This window comes from Monodelphis domestica, chromosome 3 (assembly GCF_027887165.1).
Source record: "Monodelphis domestica isolate mMonDom1 chromosome 3, mMonDom1.pri, whole genome shotgun sequence".
In the NCBI taxonomy this organism is placed as follows: domain Eukaryota; kingdom Metazoa; phylum Chordata; class Mammalia; order Didelphimorphia; family Didelphidae; genus Monodelphis; species Monodelphis domestica.
The window spans coordinates 207,559,121-207,580,683 of NC_077229.1; the positions used below are offsets into that span (position 1 = coordinate 207,559,121).

At 35.0% G+C, this 21,563-nt stretch overlaps 1 protein-coding gene across 5 annotated transcripts in view; it reads left to right on the plus strand.

Moving 5' to 3' along the window:
* PHACTR1 (phosphatase and actin regulator 1) overlaps window positions 1-21,563 on the plus strand; it is a 670,567-nt gene that overhangs the window by 268,463 nt on the left and 380,541 nt on the right. The gene's annotated exons all lie outside the window — the stretch shown is intronic.

Consider the following 21,563-nt stretch of genomic DNA (forward strand, 5'->3'; position numbering starts at 1 on the left):
TTTGAACTCAGGAAGATGAGTCTTTCTGACTTCAGATGCGGCACTCTCTCTATTGTACCAACTAGCCATTCTGCCATGGAAGGTAATGAGTTCCTTATCACTGGAGGTCTTCATGTAGAAGCTGAATAACTATTTGTCAGGAATGTTGTAAGATTCAGGGAATTCCTACTTTGATAAGGTTGTACTTTAGGATCTCTGAAGTCTCTTTCCATGTTTAGATTCCATGATAATAACATAGTATCATTCAAGAATTATGTCTTTTGATGTATTGATATAATTTATATCCTGAAGGTGTGTGGGAGGAGACAGATAGGAAAGATAGAAAATTCCTTTGGAAATCAACTCAAAGGATGAGAAAGTAGAAACAAAGTTAAGTTTACACTGGCTGTGATACTTGGGCTTTAAGTCCTTCTAACATTAAATAGATTTTCATGTTTGTGAGAACAACAAAAAAAAAAGCCCCCAAAGCACTATTTCTACAGATTCTAAACTAATGATTCTCTAATACTAGGAGGTCTTGCTGGATGTGTCAGGGATTTTATGGTACTTGCATTTTCAAACTGCCTATTCATGTACATTCAGGAGTCTTTATTCTCCATAAGAAGGGAAAAAAAGTTTGAGAATCTTTGAACCACCAGTGAACTACTAGTTCTCTGGTTATGTTCAAAGTTAACATTTTTCAGGGTGTCCACTTTCTGATACATCAGTAATAAGCAAACAAGCATATATAATTTACCTTGTGCTAGGCACCGGGTTTACAAAGAAAGGCACAAGCTATTCCTGCCCTCAAGGAGTTCATATTTTAATGGGTAGGTGATTTGGTACAAAGAAGATATAAAGAGAGTATATGAAGATAATTTCAGAGATGAAGTTGTTTCTTCAGTACTATTATGAACATAACTCCCTTTATCATTGGATGGTTCTTTAGTTCTCATTCTTTTACAACACAAGATGTGATACTAGGGTTCTACTGATCATAGGACCTGGGACAAAGTAAGTATTTAATAAATATTCATTCTACTTATTTATTTTCTGTCTATGTATGTATGTATGTATGTATGTATGTATATATGTATGTATGTATCTATATATATATATGTGTATATATATATTTGCCTACCTATCTATCCCTCTACCTCACTATTTATCTATCTACCTAACTTTCAGCCATCTAACTACTCATCCATCCATTCATCTATCCATCCATCCATCCGTCTGTCTATCTATTAGCTAGCTACATCTCAACACAATATCCCATCATGATCTAAAAGTCTCCCTGGGTTCTTCCAAAGATCTCTGACAAATTCTTCAGATTGGAAGAGGTTCTAGTTTAGGCCTGCTAATGGCCTCTATGTTGTATATCTATCATCTAAGGACCAACCTAAGTTTAGAGAAACTTAACCCTAGAATTTGGGCCACCAAAGAGTTATATCTTAAATGACTTTGAATTATGAATATAAAACATGAATTTTTTTTTCCAAATTGACTCAGAGAGACCATCTAATGAGGGTATAGGGGCCATTATCTACATTGGTGGATGGAGTTTTCACACTGATCTTTTAATTACTGAAGATTGTCACAATTTGACCATCAAATTCTTTGATATAAAGTATACCTGTAATGCCAAGAAATCAGGACACACTGAAATGACTCCTTTTCTATCATTATCTCATCTACACTGCATATAAAATATGGAGGGCAATCCACTGGCCACCAAAAGAAAGAGGGGGTGTTTTGATTTTTAGTACTTCTCTATTGATATGTCAACTGGTCAGTCTACAAACAATTAAACCATTATGATGTGCCAGATTTTTTTTTATCATTATTAATCTTTTTTTACCTAAGTTCAGGAACTTAATTCAATGATTTCATCCAAACCATGGATACTTGGAATTGAAGCTAACTGTTGAGATGCTTTCTTGAGAAAACCTCAATAACTTCACTATACGGTTGCAGTAGAAAGCCAACTACAAAAAAGGAAAAAGAAGAGATAGCTTTAGAAATAGTCACCTTCTGATGGCTTCACAAGAGGTTAATTCTCAGTGTTTGGCATGCGGTGTGCACCCCCTTGCTTCCTTGGGTGGCTTTCGGATCAGAACTTGAATCCCAGGGTTTGAATTATATAATTGTGCTGCTGTGAGTCATGTGACGGACTGCTCACTGAGTAATTCCCTGCAGAAGGAGACAAACTGCATGTTAAAAAGCTCAACAAATACTCTTTTTCAAAAATCCAGTCAAATAGTACCAGCCTTCCATACTATTTCATCTGTATTCACTAGAGACTAAAACAGCTGCCTAGCAGTCTCAGTCACGACTAGAAAAGCGGGACTTGGCTGGCTAGATTGGGAAGGGGGCACGTGTTAGTGGGGGGTTATCAGTGGGATCGCTGGCTGCTGGAAACTACTGCTTGACTTTGCTGGTTCAGGAACCCTGCCGTGTTGTCTGCCTCTGAAACAAGCTGCATTCAGTGTCACACAGAATGAATGGCCCCTTGGAGACCCTAATCAGCTCTTAAGAATTGTGGCTTTGTGAAGGTAAGAGGGGATGGTTCTCCTCACCAACCGGGAGCTGCCACAGCCAAATGACTTTGTGACTGGGTTGGGGCTTAGGCAAGAGAGAAGCAAGAAGCAGAATGCCTGCTCACTATTCTGGGATCTGAGTGAGACTTTGAAAAATCGTTCATGTGACAGATTTATGAGGGAGGAGAGAAAAAGAAATGAAATGAGAGAGGAGTCACCTAAATGCTTTGCCATTATTCAATAGCTAATTGGATTGATTTTTTTTTGCCTCCTCTGCTCCTTCATTAATCTATGTAGGAGCTGGTCAGTGGCCAGTGAATTAGAACTTCCTTCTGACTAGAAACAGAGGCAAAGGGACTTCCTGCAAGACAGCATGGATGTGTGTGTGTGTGTGTGTGTGTGTGTGTGTGTGTGTGTGTGTGTGTGTGTGTGTGTGCTGTGCATTTTCAGCCCTTGATACTTGAAGTGACTGTTGCTCTGTCAGAGACAGCCCCAGAAGGGCAGGGTAGAAGTGTAGGGAAAGGAGCCTCACAAGTAGGCACAAATTCAACCCAGGTACTTTGGGGGCAAATTACTTTGCTAAATTCCTATAACAGCCACCACTGCGTGCATATTGCTTATACTCCAAAATCAGATCAGAGGCAGGAAGGAGAAAGCAACAAATGCTTTGAAAACTGGGGAACTCCTGGTCAAGCTTTTTTTTTTTTTTAATCCAGATGGGGAATATTTGCTTGCAGATTTCACTGCAAAAGAGACACACTGTAAGGGTAGCTTCTAGTTGAGCTTGATGCTTTCCAGAAGCTCAGTAAGTTTCTGGCAGTAGAAACAGGAAAAAGATAGAAATTAAGCTAGCAACTCATTTCCAAAGAAGACTCTCTAAAAGAAAGGGGTGGGAATTGACTTGGAAGGGAAAGATGGGAAATGAAATTGACCGGGTATGGTGAGGTCCTATCAAGGGCTGTGTGTGACATTTTGCTGCATGGAGATAAAATCAATATGGCATATTGACCTCACATTCACTTGACAGCTAGTACAGGAAATCTCACCATGGGTTGCCTGCTTATTCACTGCCTGCTCCCCAAACTGAGAAAGCAGGAGGCTTTAGGAAAGAGGAAAAACAGCATGGCTTCAGAAAAAAGTCTAGATCTAATTACAAGGCTAATTTGGCCATATGCCACCTGACCTGAAATGAAATATAGTGACCTAGGAGTCCAGAAGATAATAATGTCTCTATCAGGTAGAATTTTGAATGAAATCTAATTGCCTGTGTTTGCTTTAAAGTTTGTCTAAGTCCCTGGAAATGTAGTATATCTGATGCCCATAAGTAAAAAATGTCATTTGGGTGGATGAAATAGTAGCTATGATGATGCTTGGAGTGCATAAGAAACAAGATATTCTTTGGCCTTAGAATTCTCAGACCATTTCAATCCATGGGCCAGTTTAGGGTGGCAAGACACTGGATGACCAGTTTCTTCTACCCACTCCCTGAAGCTGCAGCAAAAATTAAATCTCAGCAGCAAAAAAGGGTCTAGCCCTTGAGATAAAGAAAAAGCGAATGATAACTAGATTAAATATTAATTCAAAAATGAAAGTGTGAAATCATAAATATTAATACTGTTAAGTATCCACAGAATGCCCATAAGACTGATGTGGGTTTTCTTTTTTAATTGAAGTAAATATTTATTACTGGTTAGAGGGAACTCAATTTTTAAACATTTTATTCAGTAGAACTCTGAATCAATAAGTATTTATTAAACACCTACAATATGTCAGGAACTATGCTCTAATAACTAGTATTTCAATTCTTCATTAATATGATGGTAATGGATATTCATAATTTTGACCCAAAGTAAGAGTAATATCTCATAGTGCCTTCTGAATTATCAGGGATATTTGATGGTGTTCTGTAGAGTTTTAATGCTAAGTGCATTTTTCTGTAGTCTTAATTCTTTAAAAATGAGGCATCAGTGTGATCTAAATGTATAATAGTAAACCTGACATTTATAAAATGCTTTATGATTTATAAATCACCCTATATACCTTGAAATTTGATTCTCCCAACAATCCTGTGAAGTGGGTATCACATATATCCCCTTGTTATGAATGAGGAAACCAACATTGAGAGAAATTAAGTGATTTGCTGATGGTCACACAATTAGTAGGAACTACTAGCAGGCACAGTGGGAAGAGCACTAGGCTTGGACTCAAGAAGATTCATCTTCTTGAATTCAAATCTTACCTCAGTCACTTACTATGTGACCTTAGATAAGTCATTTCACCTGCTTTACCTCCGTTTCCTCTTCTATGAAATTAGCTGGAGGAACAAATGGCAAACTACTTCAATATCTTTGCATGAAAACTCAAAACAGAGTCACAAACAACAGCACATAACTAGTAAGTATCAGAGGCAGGTTTTGAACTCATGTGTCCTAGGACATGAGTTTAAAGCACCACTTGACTCTTTTTAAATTGTGAAACCTTGGACATCACTTAATACCCCTTGACCTCAGTTTACTTAACTATAAAATAAAGGAGTTGGGCTAGAATGTTTTGCTGAGCTATATGGTCTTATAAACTATACAGTGTTAACCAGAATAAATGAGTAACTGGGACATCCCATTCCCTGAACATGGAGAATTTGCTCTATTATTTTGATCCAACATAAGAAAGACTCTCACAACTTTTTAAAAATAATCAAGAGGATTGTCAGATGTCATCTCCAACATTTTGCACTCAAAACTGGGGAAAGGAATTGCTTTAACCCTCACAGAAAATTAGGGGCAGAGACAGACTCAACTCCCCATTTCCTCTGCAACACTATATTACTTTTGACCATCATAACTGCAACAAAAGCAGTTGCATGAATAAAGCCAAATGGGTTCTATTTTCCTGCTGTGTTTTGGCCCAATTCCAACCAGGTGATGACCCTGTAAATGTATTGTTGATCTAATTATAGCTTCAGGCAGTAGCCTTATAACCTGTCCATACAGAGTCCTGTCCTGTCCATTGCTCCTCTAGAATGATGTCAAAGTACAGTGCAAATGACTCTATTTTGATGAGTATCATGGATGAGCATTTGTCACAGATGATTCCAAAGATTATACCTTTTCCAAAACCAATATAGAGCTCATTTCCTAAGAACTGTGTTTTGGTTCCATTTCTAGAGTCAAACTCTTGGACTTCTGCACAAGGAGAGGGAAAAGGTATGCATCTGTACAAGAGATGACAACACTGATTCACAGTTCATTTATAAGGAAAACATTTTATAAACTTTTAAAGCTCTATATGAATTTGAATGATCATGATTACTGATTTTAATAATGATAATAAAGATAGAAGAACAGCATCCAGTAGTACTTCAAAAAATACAGATAAGGTAGCTCTTTTGAATTTTCAGCCTATTGATTCTAGCAAGGTATAGTTCTTTATATAATTCTTCCTTGGTTTAAATTTGGCCTCAGACACCGACTATATGTCACCCTGGGCAAGTCACTAAACCCTGTATGCCTCAGTTTTTCATCTTGAAAATGAGCTGGAGAAGGAAATGGCAAACCACTCAAGTATCTTTGCCAAGAAAACCTCAAATGAGGCCACAGAGTTAGACAAGACTAAAAAAACTGGACAACAACAAATAGTTCTTTTGGCTATATTTTGCAGTTTTTAAAAAATAAATTTAAACAAAATCTTCTTTATAAGTTGAAAGGCTTATTCTATGTCTACCCAGGATATTGCCATATATGTCCTATCCACTTTCTTCTCTAGTTATAAAATTGTCTGACAGTTTTCACACCCTTCTATCATATAATTATTGGTTGGTTCTGTAGTGTGTTTTATACTACACAGTATGTGACCTACCTTGTGTCTTTCCATTGATCTTTGAGTAACCCTCAAGCTTCAGGTGTAAGAAAATTTTCCATGACTCAGTCAAATAACACTGTCAGAAGAATATTGCTTTTAAAGTCCAGGGAGCCTTTAAAACTTGGTTATTCAATTACTGGCCAATTTCTCAAAGGTTTCTATCTTGCTCATCTCATCCTGTTCCATTATGGAATTGGCACATTATCTGTAAATCATGTCTCTCCAAGATACATGTACTGAAGGACCAACTCTGTAGGTTGTCCACCCAAATGTCTGGATAATAGGCATTCTTCATCCACTTGGTTTTTCCAAGATGGGCAATTATATTGCACTCTTTTGAGTTTTTATGGTACTTCATAAAAGTTTATTGAATAATTTGTCACATTCTCAAAATATTTGATGGGGGTGCAGAAGGTGTTGGGAGAATGATAGGCAAATGAGTATAAGCAGGAAAGCAGCCTTTAAAACCATGTTCAAAGTTCATTTGAATCAGCCTTTACTTATAAAGTAAAATGACACCATATAGGCAATTGCTGGCAATACTTCTGCTAGCCTGGTAAGGACAATGGGCTCTTACCACACACAATTGCTTTCTCTATTCCTGTAAAGTGGAAAATGAGGCATTGGAAAAAAATACACACTGGGCCTTTTAGATGGACTATTCCATCCAAGAAGCAAGTGTTATAGTTTGAATTATTAGCACGAGATCAATGAAAGTTCTGTAAAATAATTCTGGATATGTTCATGGTTGCCTTCCTCCTTATTTTAAGGATTTGAAACTTGATTGTAACCAAGTCTACAAGATAGAGATAGCCAAATACCCTCTCTGAGCAAATTGTTTAACTGAATTTCAGAAGAATCTAATACAGCATCTTGCATACAATAGGCATTGAAAGTTTGCGGAATTGAACTGAATTAGTCCATACTGCAAAGAAATTCATTTAAGTCCCTGTTGAATTTCCCAGCTAATTAGAAGCTACATCAAGAGCCAGTTTGTTTATGCTTATAGTGAATCAGATATTTTATAAATATCAAACATTCATTTCTGATATAACCATAGCTACTATTTGTGTTCTATTCATCAGTCCATTGTCAAGCTGATTTCTTTTAGTCCTTTTTTCAGGCCACAAAATGCAATTTCAAACAGATATTTTTGCTTCAGAAATTTATTACATTACAGCTTAATGCTATTTGAAAATCTGTTTGCTAGAATTTAATATTTTATTCTTATTTTCCTAGACTTTTGTGTATTACTCCCTTCCATGGAGATGGCTAGAACCAAACCATCCTTCTCATTATATTACTTGAACATGGAAGTCCATCTCCTACCTACCTGTTTTTATACTACCTGTATTCTATGCTAGGATTGCATTCCTATCTACCTTCTAGCTTATAGAATTCCTAGTAGGATTCCGTTCCAGACTCAGGTCAAGTTCTAACAACTCATGAAACCTGTCCTAATACCCCACCCTTCCCAGTTCCTATCTTGCCCCCCTCAATTCTCTTTTGTTAGTTCTGTATATACCTACATATTCTCATGTGTTACCAGATTCAGTTGTAGGATACACCTATTTTATCTTTGTATCCCCAATACATGGCACAGTTCCTCACACAGAAATATGTAGTGATTGTGAGAGAATCGATGAGGTATGCTTATTTTTAGATCATTTGAACCAGAAACAAATAATTCTTATTTCACTTCCCATCTTGAACACAGTTTTCTACACAGCCTTTGGAAAATATAATTAGAATTTCTCTACTTAAGTTTTTCCAATCCATATGATATAGAGAGGGGATGACCTGCAAGTTCACTGGTATAGAAAGTTCCTTGGTAAGAAAACTAATTTTCCCAATGCAAGCTGGAATTTTTTCACAATCTTCGAGAGGTGAATGAAGGGCGCCAAGAGATTAGGTGATTTGCCCAGAACCACATAGCCTATATATGTCAGAGGCCAAACTTGAACTCAGGTCTTCCTGGCTCTTAGATGGACTTTCCATCAATACAATTACCAATTACTCACTTATGTGGCTGAAATGTTAAGAATACAAATATCCTATAAATACTTTTTATCTTAGTCTATTACTACACTGTGGTTGATATGTGACTGTGTAAACAACTCAGATGCAAAACTTTTATCTTTTGAATCTTATTGATCGACATAGCCATCTTAACATCAAGGATATTTAATGTCAATGGTATAGGAAAGGAGGGTTTGTTACTTTTTTTTTCATTAAGAAATCTTGAGTCTTAATTGAAACTTAGATATACTTGCATAACTCTTAAGAGAAGAACTAGAACCAATGTGGAAAAGTTATAGGAAATTAATTCAATAAAAGAAAAAAATTTCTTAATAATAAGAACTGACAGCTTGTATGAAGTACCTTGGGTAGAAAATAGCTCCTTTTCATAGGAGGTCTGCAAGCAGACACTTATCTATCATAACCATAGTGGGGTCTCTTGCAGTCTAGAGGACCCTCTAAGGCCCTTTCCATATACCAGACGTTATGTTTCTATGAGTCTAAATATAACATACAATGCATTTTATCTAAAGAAGGGCCACAAGACATTATAATATTCACATATAATACTTCATCAATATGAGGAATGAAAGTTCATATATATCAGTCTATAGCTCATGGAACTATCAGACATTTAGGTACCAACTCTCTTTTGGTACACTCCTGAGAGGATGTAAAAGTACTCATTCTGTCCAATCACATGAAACATACTTCCCAGTTCCATAGGCTCTTTATCAAAAAGCCTCTGTTCTTTGAGTACTGATTTGGAATTTCCTGAAAAGAATAGTCTGAATCATTATAGGTAAATGGGATCATCTGGGGGTTATTTTTTTTATGAATTCAAATCTGAAAAAAAAAAAGATGATTTCCTAGATTTAAAGCAAACTATTGAAGTGTACCGGAACCAAAAGAAACAGATATTTGGGGCAGCTGGAGAACTGCAGTGTATTATGTTATATTATTATCAAGCTGGAGTCTTCAGTGAATAAACTCTTGAGACTACACAGACATCTCTCTATTTAAGAATACACACACACAGACAGACACACACACAGACACACATACAAAAACAGGGAAATCTTCATAGCCTTTCCTCTCTATTTAAAATAAATTATTATCATATGGAATGAAATTCCATGAAGTTTAGCCATGTCTGAATTCACTGAATGCTCTTAAGTGATCTTCAAACATTCTGAACAGAATAAAACCCAGCGCATGTTTTGCCTAATCTGAAGTAAATTTGTCCCATATGTGTCTGATTCATTTATAGCTTGATCTTCAAAATATTGCCCTACAAGAGTAAGTTATGTCCAAGAGATCTTTTTATGTATAATTTGAAACATTATCCTGAAGACAGGAAGTCCAGTTTTGCCAAGAACAAATAGGCCCCAACAGAGAAGGTTATGGGTCTAGTTGTAATTTGCAAACCTGATAAAATAGATTTTTAATTCTCTATTGTGGATCTCTGTGGTATGTCCATCTCTATTTACTATTGCTAAAAGAAAAGGACAGTGGACTGGGTTTCTGGATGTTTGGGTTTTAATTCAGGCTCAAAATGGCATCAGATATAATTTTTCTTTTTTGTGAAGTGAGAAGGTTGAACTGGATCTCCAGGATACTTCTGAGTTCTAAAAATGTGTAAGTCCTTTGGGTAAAATAAAATAAAAGTATATAAACCTAATTGGCTTTCAGAACTGTGATCTTTAATGAATTTGACTCAAATGTGTTCTCTTACAGTTACCTTTTTTCTTTAGGTAAATAGATTTCTTTAAATTATGAAGATATTTTCCTATTTACATTTAATAAGAAATTTCTACATTAGTAAAGGAGATATAATATCAAAAATAGAATATGAAATTCAATTAGGAATGCTAAAGGTCAAAATATGTTATGGGAGGCAAGAAAAGCTAGTTAACAAAAAAAATGGCAATTTGAAGTTTGGAGAGAAGAATGTTTTTGCTATATTTTGGGGGAAAGGAAGAATAAGTAATGATTAAAACCAATAATATAAGTGGATGGAATAAAAATATCTGATTACAGAGAGGAAACAATCCCAACCATTTGTTGTTTCCACTTTCTCTGCCACAGTGAATGATATTCATACAAGAAAGTACAATATAAAAATTTAAGTAATAGGAGAATGGCATCCAAGATAAGTAAAGACAGAGTAAGCTCCTAGGAACCTTTTATCAGTTCAAGAGATCCATATGAATTCTATCCCTGAGACCTGAGAAAAAATGGTAGTTGTGGTTACTTAACTAATATCAGTGATATTTAAAAGATTATGGAAACAAGGAGAAGCACTGTAAGACTGGAGATAAGCAATTTGTCTTGTTTTCAAAAAAAAAAAAGTAGAGAGAATAGAGCATACAAATTATAGGCCAGAACTTTACCTCAATTCATGATAGAATTTTAGGACATATTATTTAGGGATTGATTAGTGAACAAAATGATCCTAAAGAGTAGCCATTTCTTCATTAAGAACATGTCACACCAAATGCACTTTATTTCCTTTTTCTACTAATGTACCAAACTAAATCAAGGAACTGTTATAATATAGTTTATCTAGATATTAACAAAATATTTGGCAAAATCCCTTTGTGCTTTTCTTGTAGAAATGGCAGAGAGACATGGGCTAGATGAAACCAGTAGATGGATTTTTGATAGGCCAAAGGAGCAGTCATTAATGATTTGGTGTCTTCTTGGAAAAAAAAGTCTCAGTTGGAGTACCTCAAGTATTTGTTATTGATTGTGCTGGTTTATATTTTTATCAATGATTTGGGCAAAAACATAGTTGGCATTCTTACCATATTTTTACATCTCCCAAAGTTAAAAGAGTTAACATAGGGAATAACAGAATTAGAATTCAAAAACATTTTTGTAGGGCAGAACCTGACCCAAAGATAACAAATTTTAAAAGTATAAATTTATGATCTTTAAATTATTCCCCCTCTATTGCTTTTCATTCTTTTATGAGATAATTCTACTCATAACATTCTGCCATCTGTCAAAGGAATATGAACAAAGAAGTTCATATTCTAAACCAAAATGTTTTGAGCTACCATATCTCACAATCTGGTAGATTAAGAGATTTTTGGACAAGGCAGTTTTTAGATTATTTTTCATATCCTTATTATGGCAATTGATTTATTTAAGCTAAGTTTCTTTTTATAAACATCATAATCATTGTGGATATAATATCCTCTATTTCTCATTTTTATATCAATAACATTTAAATAGTTCAGGAGTTGTTTTATTCACATGTAGCTTTTCCTCATTTTTGTTTTTTCTAATTTTGTATTAATTTTTGTCTTTGCTTTAATTGGTAATCTGACTTTGAACAGAAATTCAGGAATGACTTTAGTATCAGCAACAAATAGTCTTGCCTGTTAAAAATATAATCAATTTTGTGATGTTATGTGGTTCTTGCCATGTGAACTCCAATCTTTAAAAAAATTCATTATGTAAAGAATGAGACTTCTTTGGCCTCATTTATTCCCTATTCCTATACTGCATTTTCCAAAATGTTTTCCCATCATTGCCTATTGACTACTTTGCCTTGATACCTTGAGTATTACTATATATGTTGACCTAATTAGAAGAGTCTAATCTAATTCTTAACCTTTTCATCCTCTGCTGTAGACTCTAGTACATAAACTTCACTTCGTTTCATTATAGTCTTTTTGCAAATATTTAGCATTCATTGAAATGTGAAATGATCAAATGTATCCAGAGATTATGTTTTTGTTTCCTTTGGGTCCATGATTTAGTCAGCTTTCCCAGTTTCTTTATTTGCTTCCCTAAGATGAATATGAATACATCATTCAATGTAATTAAGACTTCATTTTGTCTTCTAATTGTTTATATTGAGAATGTCAAAATGACATAATACCATTTCTTTAAAGTATTGGTGCCTTTTTGCCTCTAGCCAAGGGCCTCGGATTTATGGTACTATAGCTAGGTGAATTTTTATAGGCTATCTAAAAAGAACTGGAAATCTTAATACTCTGCCATGTTTTCTGTTTATCTGCTACCATCACTTCAGCCACAAGGTGGGACCAAATAGAGCTTAGGGTCTTTTGTAGTTTTCTTTTATTAATATATCATTATGGTCAAAATAGTAATCACCAAATGGCTAACATACTGGAGAGGAACCTCTTTATACTTACCAAGAGTAGTTCTTAGAAAGCAAGTATAGTCTATTGCCAGAAATATTCAAAACTTTTTCACTATAGCAGAACCTGCCAGAGTTAGCTCTCTGTTAATATAGCCTTTAATACTCTAAGACAGCTGTTCTCAACCTCTCGATTTATAGTAAGGAGAATACATAATGCATATCAGGTATCTACATTCCTTATTATAACTGTAGCAAAATTACAGTTTTGAAGTAGCCACCAAAATATCTTTTTGGTTTGCAGTCACTGCAACATGAGGGACTGTATTGCGGGGTCATGGCATTAGAAAGGTTGAAAGCCACTGCTCTAAGATCACTCAAACAATGGTAAGACATTTGAGTAAAAATCCATTAAATCCATGAGTCCTGGAAGTTTCCAAAGAATCAAAATTAACAATCATCTACATAACATGGAGGAGTCCATGGTCATCATTCTAGATACACATTACATACACAAGATATGAAAAGTAGATTGATAGATATCGCTAGAGAGATACATGAGCAAAAATGATTGTCTTGTTATATGATAAGAACTAGAAATAACCAATGCACAGTCTACATGCCCTATTACAAGTACTTAACATGGTGTCTGGTGTATAGTAGGTACTATGTAAGTGTGTATTTCCTTCCCTACTGTTAATCTCATATTGAGCAAAAGCAATGGAAATCTTTGGTCCATCGGGTGGATCCTTTGAGACTTTGAATGTAATCCTAGCAACAGATCATATCTGCTTTCAGAGAAATAGGCTAGCTAAGTGTAGGAAGATATATCTCTCCTAGTAATGATTTTTTAGCCATAGCAACCCATGAAACAAAGAAAAAAATTGGAGTGTTTTCCTGATAATAAACTCAGAATAAGTCAACAGTATGATGTGGCAACCAAAAATTCAGATGCAATTTCCTGCTGTCTTAAAAGGCATGGTGTCTAGGACTAGAAAGATGATCATCTCGATATACCATCCTCTTCTCACAACAAATCTGTAGTTTTCTACTCATCTCTGGTATGTTACATTTTAGGAAGGATATTGATTGATAAGTTGTAGAACATCCAAATGAGCATTGCCAGGCTAGCAAAAGACCTCAAGATCATGCCATGCTGTGATCAGTTAAATGTACTAGGGATGTCAGATATTTGGAGAAAAGAAGAAAACAAATTTTAGAGGAAATATGATGACTTTTTTAAAGTATTCAAAGGGATATTACTTTGAAGAAGAATTCAGGTTTTTCTGGTAGCCAGTGAGGGTGGAATTTGTGGAGAAGATATGGACTTAAAACAAGGAATAAAAGATTTCCTAAAAGGGGAATTGGCTTCTTTGGGAGGTAGGGAATTCCTTTTCCAGGTCTGGGAGAAGTGGCTAAATCACTCCTTTTCAGGTATACTGCAATGAAAATTCTTTTTAATTTGTGGTTTGGACTACTGGGATCTAAAGTACCTTCAGACACTGAATTTCACCATGTGACTAGAAAACATCTAAGGTCTTTTTCAACTGTAAAGAATATAACCTTACAAAATTATATTATGAAGTTATTTCTTCATCTATTAATTCCTGATACTAATGAAATTATAAGTCTAATCCGTATCTCTGTCTCTATTATTACTGTAGGTGAGGAAAGTAGTTCATTTTAATAACTTTCCCAATGCCATATAGTTTGTAAATTGAAAAGATGGAATTGAAAACTGACTCTTATGATGCTTACTTTCTTGTTCTACTTGGTGCCATGGTTGGAGACCATTCAAGGTACTTAAGAATTATTTGAGAATGCTGGTCAGTTCTTTAATTATGAAGACTGATTTTTATGTCCCAAATTAGCTATGGTTTGTTATGAAAGGCCAAAAGGAGATGAAAATTTTCACCATTTGAACTTGTGACAACCTAGAAAAAATACATTTAACTAAATCCCAAAGTAGATTTTTGTTCTTCTCTTCCCCAAATGACTGAACTAATTTTATACCCCAGTGCTTTCCACAAATATCCCCTTTAGTCATATTCATTTTATGGAGGGTGTACATCGCAGGTTATTTTATACATGATTTGTCTATGAGTTATACAAACCTACAAAAATGGAATAATCTATTCATAAGAAATCATCAGGTTAACATTTCAATGTTGCTATCCTTAAGTATGTAATTTGTTGATATTTGATTTTTCTCTGCTCCCCGTTCTCACTCAACCACTGGTCCCCTACATGAGAACAAGAAAATAGGATGTGGAAAGAAGAGAAGGAATTCAAAGAACCAGGGAGGCAGTAGGACAATGGTAGGCAGTTCCAGAATCTCTTTTAGATAATTGGTACTCATGTATGAAGCCTACATATTGGATAACTGGATTGATAGTTGGATTGATTAGGTAGTAGTTTTAAAGACAATGTAGTTTTTAAAATAAGAATATAAAATGTTCTGATACATTTTTTGGAATATCATTTTTCTGCTATGTGGAATATGGATTGGAGGAGGAAAGACTGGGGGGCAAGAAGACTAAATAGAGACTAATAAAAGTTCAGAAGAGACCTAATGGGTATCTAAACTAGGATAAAGGTGGCATGAATAGAATGAGAACAAATCCAAAATGTTTGTTTAGGATTTCAGTTCTATTATGGATTTCACTAAAGTTAATGTAGCCTTTGGTTAAGGAAGGAGGATTGATTTTTTACTAAGTCATCCTAGTGCTGGCATTTTCCCAATACATCAATATATCCAAATGGCAAAAGTCATATGCATCAATAAATTTCCTCTTAAGACTAAAATCATTAGTATCTCTGACTATTCTTTATATGACAGTTTCTAGGGTATTCACCATCCTGTTCATCTTTGTCTGGATGTTCTCTAATTTGCCAATTCCCCTATTAGAACATGGTGACAAAAAGTGAAAAAAAGTATCACAAATAAGATTTCCATGAGGCCAGCTAGGTGACATGGCAGATAGAGTGCTGGGCCTAGAGTCAGGAAGATTTATCTTCCTGAGTTCAAATCTGGCTTGAGACACTTACCAGTCATGTAAATTTTGGCAAATCACTTAATCCTGTTTGCCTCCATTCCTCATCTGCAAAATGAACTGAAGAAAGAAATGGTGAAGCACTCCAGGATCTTTGCCAAGAAAACCCCAATTAAAGACACAAAGAGTTAGATATGATGGGAACAACCCAACACAACAACACATATTTTCAGTAAAACTGCTTTAAAAACATTTTAGGATAGCTCTGGAATATTAGTTCCCTCAAGAACTGGATTAAATTCTTTATCTTCCTAGATTTAATTTTCCAACCAAAATTCAGTTTTGCATGCTATTTGCCTAAGTTTCTGGGGCTAGACTCTGGACCTATAATAGCCAGCCACCTTGAGCCTAAAAGGAAACTAGGATTAAGGTTTATCAAATATTAAAATCAAAGAAAGGACTCTGACTAATCTAACCTTGTGCCCTAAGTAGAAATTTCCTCAGTGGCACCTCCATGACAAATTAGTGACCATTGAGTTTCTGTTTAAATACTTACAAAATTAAAGTCATTTTCCTCTCTAAATAGCAGCCTTTTTAATTACTTGAAAATTTTCATAGGCATGGCAACACTTTAGAAAATCACAAAACTCTGGTCCTGCTTCTATAACACCACTTCAAATACATGAAGAGAGCAATCATGTCTTTCATAAATCTTCCCTTAAGACTAAAATCAGTAGTTCCTCTGACTATTCTTTATGACAGTTTCTAGAGAGTTCATTATCTTGTTCACATTTGTCTGAATATTCCCCAATTTGCCAATTCTCTTGTTAGAATGTGGTGACCAAAACAAAAAAAAAAAATCACAAATATGATCTTACCACTGCAGGCTACCATGATATCATTGTTGCTGCTCATTTGTTTCAGTTGTGTCTGACTCTTTGTGACCCCATTTATGTTTGTGGTTTTTGTTGGCAAATATATTGAAGTGGTTTGTCATTTCCTTCCCTAGCTCATTTTATAGATGAGAAACTAAAGTGGAGTTAAATGACTTGTCAAGGACCACACAGCTAGGAGGTGCGTGAGGCTGCATTTGAACTCGAGTCTTCATTAACTCCAGGCCTGACCCTAACCACTGCACCACCTAGTTGTCCTATGAGACTATTGGCTTCTATTAATCTGTATACTATGCTTCTAATAATGAAATCCACGACTGCATTAGCATTTTTAAAACCACATATATATCTAACAATCCAACATTTATTAGGTGGCTATTAGGTACAAGGCACTGGGTTAGATATTGGAGACTTAAGGACAAAATGAAAATACTTCCTACCCTCAAAGAGCTTACATTTTACTGAGGAATACAACATGTAAACATATATGCATTATATTTTGATAAGAAGGAATAAAGTACTAAGATCAAATGAGTTCAGGAAAAGATTCCTATAGGATATGGGTCTTAAGTTAAATCTTGAAGGAAGTTAAATACTCCAGTAGATGAAGATATTTGATCAATGCATTTCAAAATTGGGGTAAAGCCAATGCAAACGCATGAAGATAAGAGGTAGAGTATAACTTTAGGGAATCAGTCCATTTCACTGGATCAGAGAGTGGGTAAAGGGGAGTTATAGGTAAGGTGAGACTGGCAGCAAACTTTTTTGAACTTTCATTGCCTACTTGAACAGTTTATATTTTGTTTGAAACAATGGACTGACAGCCAAGAGTCCATTTACAAGAAAGCTATTGTAATAAACCAGGCAAGAAGTGATCACAGTCAGAATTGGATAGTGGGTAAGTGAATGGAGAAAAGCTAGGAATATTAGTTCATAATAACTTCATGGTCAACCAAATATTTTTCACATTCATGACAATCAAGTTTCCCCTCCCCCATTTTATACTTCTCAAACTTACTTTTTAATTCAAATTTAGAACTTTGAATTTATTCCCATTAAATTTTATCTTGTTGGTTCCAGCCCATTGTTCTAGCTTGTTGAGGTTTAGAGAAAATTTTCTTTTATTCTTTAAGTGTTGCTATAATTGTAGTTGAGTTGTTTTATTCTTCATGACCCCATTAGAGATAAAGATACTGTAGTAGTTTGCCATTTTTATTTATCAAGGAATTAATTGTCCCTTCTAACTTCAGGTCACTCAAATAGGGATGCAAAGAACTGCGCTAAGTCCCAAGAAAATAAAAATTGAAATCTAAAACCATTTATAATCCAATAATCCCTATAGAGTTGATGACTGTCTTCATTTAAAAATATTGACTGTGATGAGGTCGAGTGGAGAATCCCATGGACTTCTACTAGACATGTCCCTTCAAAGTGATAGTAATTTGCCTCTCTTTAGCTACAATTTTTTCAAGCACCCATAACCCTATCTATCTAGTACCATTCCTCTCACATTACTCTGCCACACCCAGAAAGGTTATCCTGAGATATTTTGTGAAAAACTGTTTCCTACTATAGTATTCTACTCACTTATTCAATTGGTCCAACAACCAGACTTTATTAATACCTTACTAGGTGCGAGGCATTGTACTAAATCATATGGATACAAAGGAAGGACAAAAAAGAAAAGTCCTAAACTTTTAGGAGTTTGCATTATGATGAGGAAAAAATAGGTATTCTCTGTGTATCATATATATACATAAAGATAAATATTGTATATTTATTATATACAATATAAGTGATTAGTTTGTAAAGACTTTTTCTTAATGAGTCCATCATGGCTCCCAGTAATCATCATTTCTAGATAATTATAAATGACTTATTGAAAAAATTTTTTGAGACTGGACAATTTTGCTTGCTATTTGGAATGTCAGTGGAATTGTAAAATCATAATAGCTGTATAATTACATGTGTATTAGAAATCAGCAAGAAGTCTCCAGTCCTGAACCAGCCTATGCTTTAGGTTTTTCTATAGCAATTTGATGAATAAATTGATGCTTTCTGGGAAATTGTGTGCAACGAAAACTACATGTTGGATATTTGGTTCCTATCCTTTTATATACTGTGTAAATTATATGATTTGTTGTTATAAGTCATTTTAGTCATATATGACTCTTCTTGGCCACATTTGGCATTTTCATGGCAAAGATATTGAAGTGGTTTGTCATTTCCTTCTCCAACACATTTTACAGATAAGGAAGTGGAGGCAAATAGGGTTAAGTGCCTTGGCCAGGGTCACACCACTAGAATCAGGTGGGATTTACACTCATGAAGATTAGTCTTCCTGACTCCAAGTCCACTGCTTTATCCACTGTACCACCTAGCTATCCCAAAACATATTATATTTCTCTGACTCAACCTCTCTTTAAAGCTTCCCTCTTTTAGCAGCAAGGTACCTGGTAATAAGTTTCATTTTTAAATTGGGTCCCAGAGAGCTCAATAATTGCTTCCTTAAGTTTCAGAAGCTGATTTGGAAGTAACCACTGAAAACATCTTTTAAAAGCAGTTTCTCTTTTCCCCCTGAAAAAATGGGTATTGATGGCAGGTAGCAACCATTTCTTGTAAGCACTGCTGAGTTTCCTCATTTTTCCTTCATTATCTTTTGTTAAATACATATAACAAATCAAAATGTTCCACAAATGTAGAACATATTCCACTGAAAATAATAGTGAACTAATCAATGAGAAGAATCACAAACTAAATCTTGCTTCTTACAAAAGGCTATTAAGTCACTACAATGATATTTCCTCTGGTTTAACAACCTGGAGATGGTTGACACATATGACAATGGTTTTCATGTCTGACAGTTTTCATTCATCTATTTTTCTTCCTTTTTTTTTTCAACAAAGAGAATAATGATTAGATATTGACCTCAAAGTTAATCATAAACTTTTCTACATTTTCCATGAGCATATTTGATTATATTCAAAATAGAAGAATTGAGAGGACATTAGAAATTATTCAGGTCCATTAGATTTCTCATATGTTACAACAAAGAAAGTGTCTTGAAATAAAAGGGAAGAAGGGAAGGAAAAATGTACCTTACTGACAAAATCAGTGTTCTTAGTGGCAGGAAATTAACATTTCAGGTGTATCCAATGGAACTTGAAATTTTGGTAGCAGTAAGATTTCTAATAGCTCAATGAACTTCACGAGAATAAACTATTTTTCTAGTCCTTTCATAATTGATTGGATATGATAGTGAAGTAAAATATAGTGTCAAAAATATCTCCATGGTCATGACCATGACACTGCTGATGAAAGGGAGGGTCATATATAAAAGTCCTAAAGTAAGATGAAAAAGCAATTTTAAAAGATAAGGAGGTTTTGGCTACCCATAGATGATAAAACTGGCTAGTGAGGAGGTCCAGAGAGAGACTACTCTCATCTTGAAGATAATTAACTGTTAGGCCTTAATAAGTGCTGATATTTTTGCTTTTGTTCAAAAGGATATAAGAAACTAAGAGAAGAAGGTTAACATGAAAATGTGATTTTAGAGAAAACATACAGAAAGAACAATCAAACATGGGTAAAAGAACTAACTAGCTATTAAGTAGATTTTCTTAAAAAAAAAAAAAAAAAAGACAGCTTATCCTCATTCTAGAGCACTGACGCGAAGGATCTTATTCAAAAATGGCACTTCCAAATATTCTAAAATATCATTTTTGTCATAATGATATAGTGCAGTGATGGCAAAACTTTTAGAGACCAAGTGCCCAAACTGTAGCCCCCACACTGCATGTGAGCCCCCTCCCTTTTACCCCACACAGGGGAGGGAAGAAGCACTCCCATTGGGCTTCTGGGAAGAGGGATAGGTGAGGTGAGGAATGCCCTTATGACATGGGTGGGGAGGGTGAGGGAAGCAGCTCCCTCCAGGAGGCATGCCATAGGTTTGCCAACAGATATAGAGAGCTGCATAGAAAGTCTAAGTAGTTCAAATGATAGTATCAATCTGTTAGTATATTAGTATAGATAGTAACAACAATAGAAAGCAGGCCAATGATGTAAAAATCAATAACTTTTTTTTTTACCTGAGTCATTTATTATGAGGATAAAAGCCTATGCAAAATTGAACTTTGGATCAAAATTTAGGAAACTAGCTCATTGAATGACTTCTCTAAAATACCAGGGAAGAAATGTGAGACAAAGCTAGAAAGTTAGGCTGATGCCTTATCATAAGAAGTCTTTAATGCCAAGTAAAGAAGTTTGCATTGTATTTAATGGGTAGCAGAGAGAGCTACTGATGATTTTTGTGGAGTTAAGTAGGATGACTAAGTCTACACAGCAGAAAAAATCATTGAGGGAAGGGTAGATTGGAGGACAGAAAGAGTAAAGATGAAAAGATCTGTTAGAATATTATAATGATATAAACAGGCAACAAAGAGAGATTGTAATGGCATGGTAGCAAAGGGAACACTGAAGAGGAGAAGGAAGATGCATGAGCCATTGCAAGCATAAAATGGCTAGAACTTCATAATTGATTAGATGTGCTTGTGAGGGAAAATATAGTGTCAAAGATATCACCATGGTCATGAATGGATGAATAGAAGAGATGAAAGAGCAGGTTTAGAAGGAAAGGAGAGATGTAGAGTTAGAGAATCCAATAGACATTCAGGTAAAGATATCCTAAGGGCAACTGTAGCTCATCTGAATTTCAGAAAAAGAGGCCAGAATTAGGGATCCAAATTAGGAAGTCATTTGCATAGAAATGATAATTGAAGCCATGGGAATGAGTGAGATTACTAAGGACTAAAGAAACAACTTTAGAGAGAGGAGTAAAGAGAAGGCGGCTAAGAATAGCACCTGAAAAACATCCATATTAAAGGATAAGATAAAAGAATGATCAGCAGGTGGATTTGTTTTAAATTATAGAAAGACTGATAAATAGAAACAAAGAAGACATAGTTATATATACAAATATTTTTCATGTCAAATGATGCCTTCTATATTACAAGGAAGAGAGGAAAGCAAGGAGCTACCTGGATACTTTAATGTAACAAATAAATCAATTTATGAAATTAAAAAAACATAAAGTATGATAAGTCAGAAAAAAAATGGTTAGAGAGGTAGGAAGGGAATCAAGAGAGTATGGTGTCTGAAGACAAAGAAG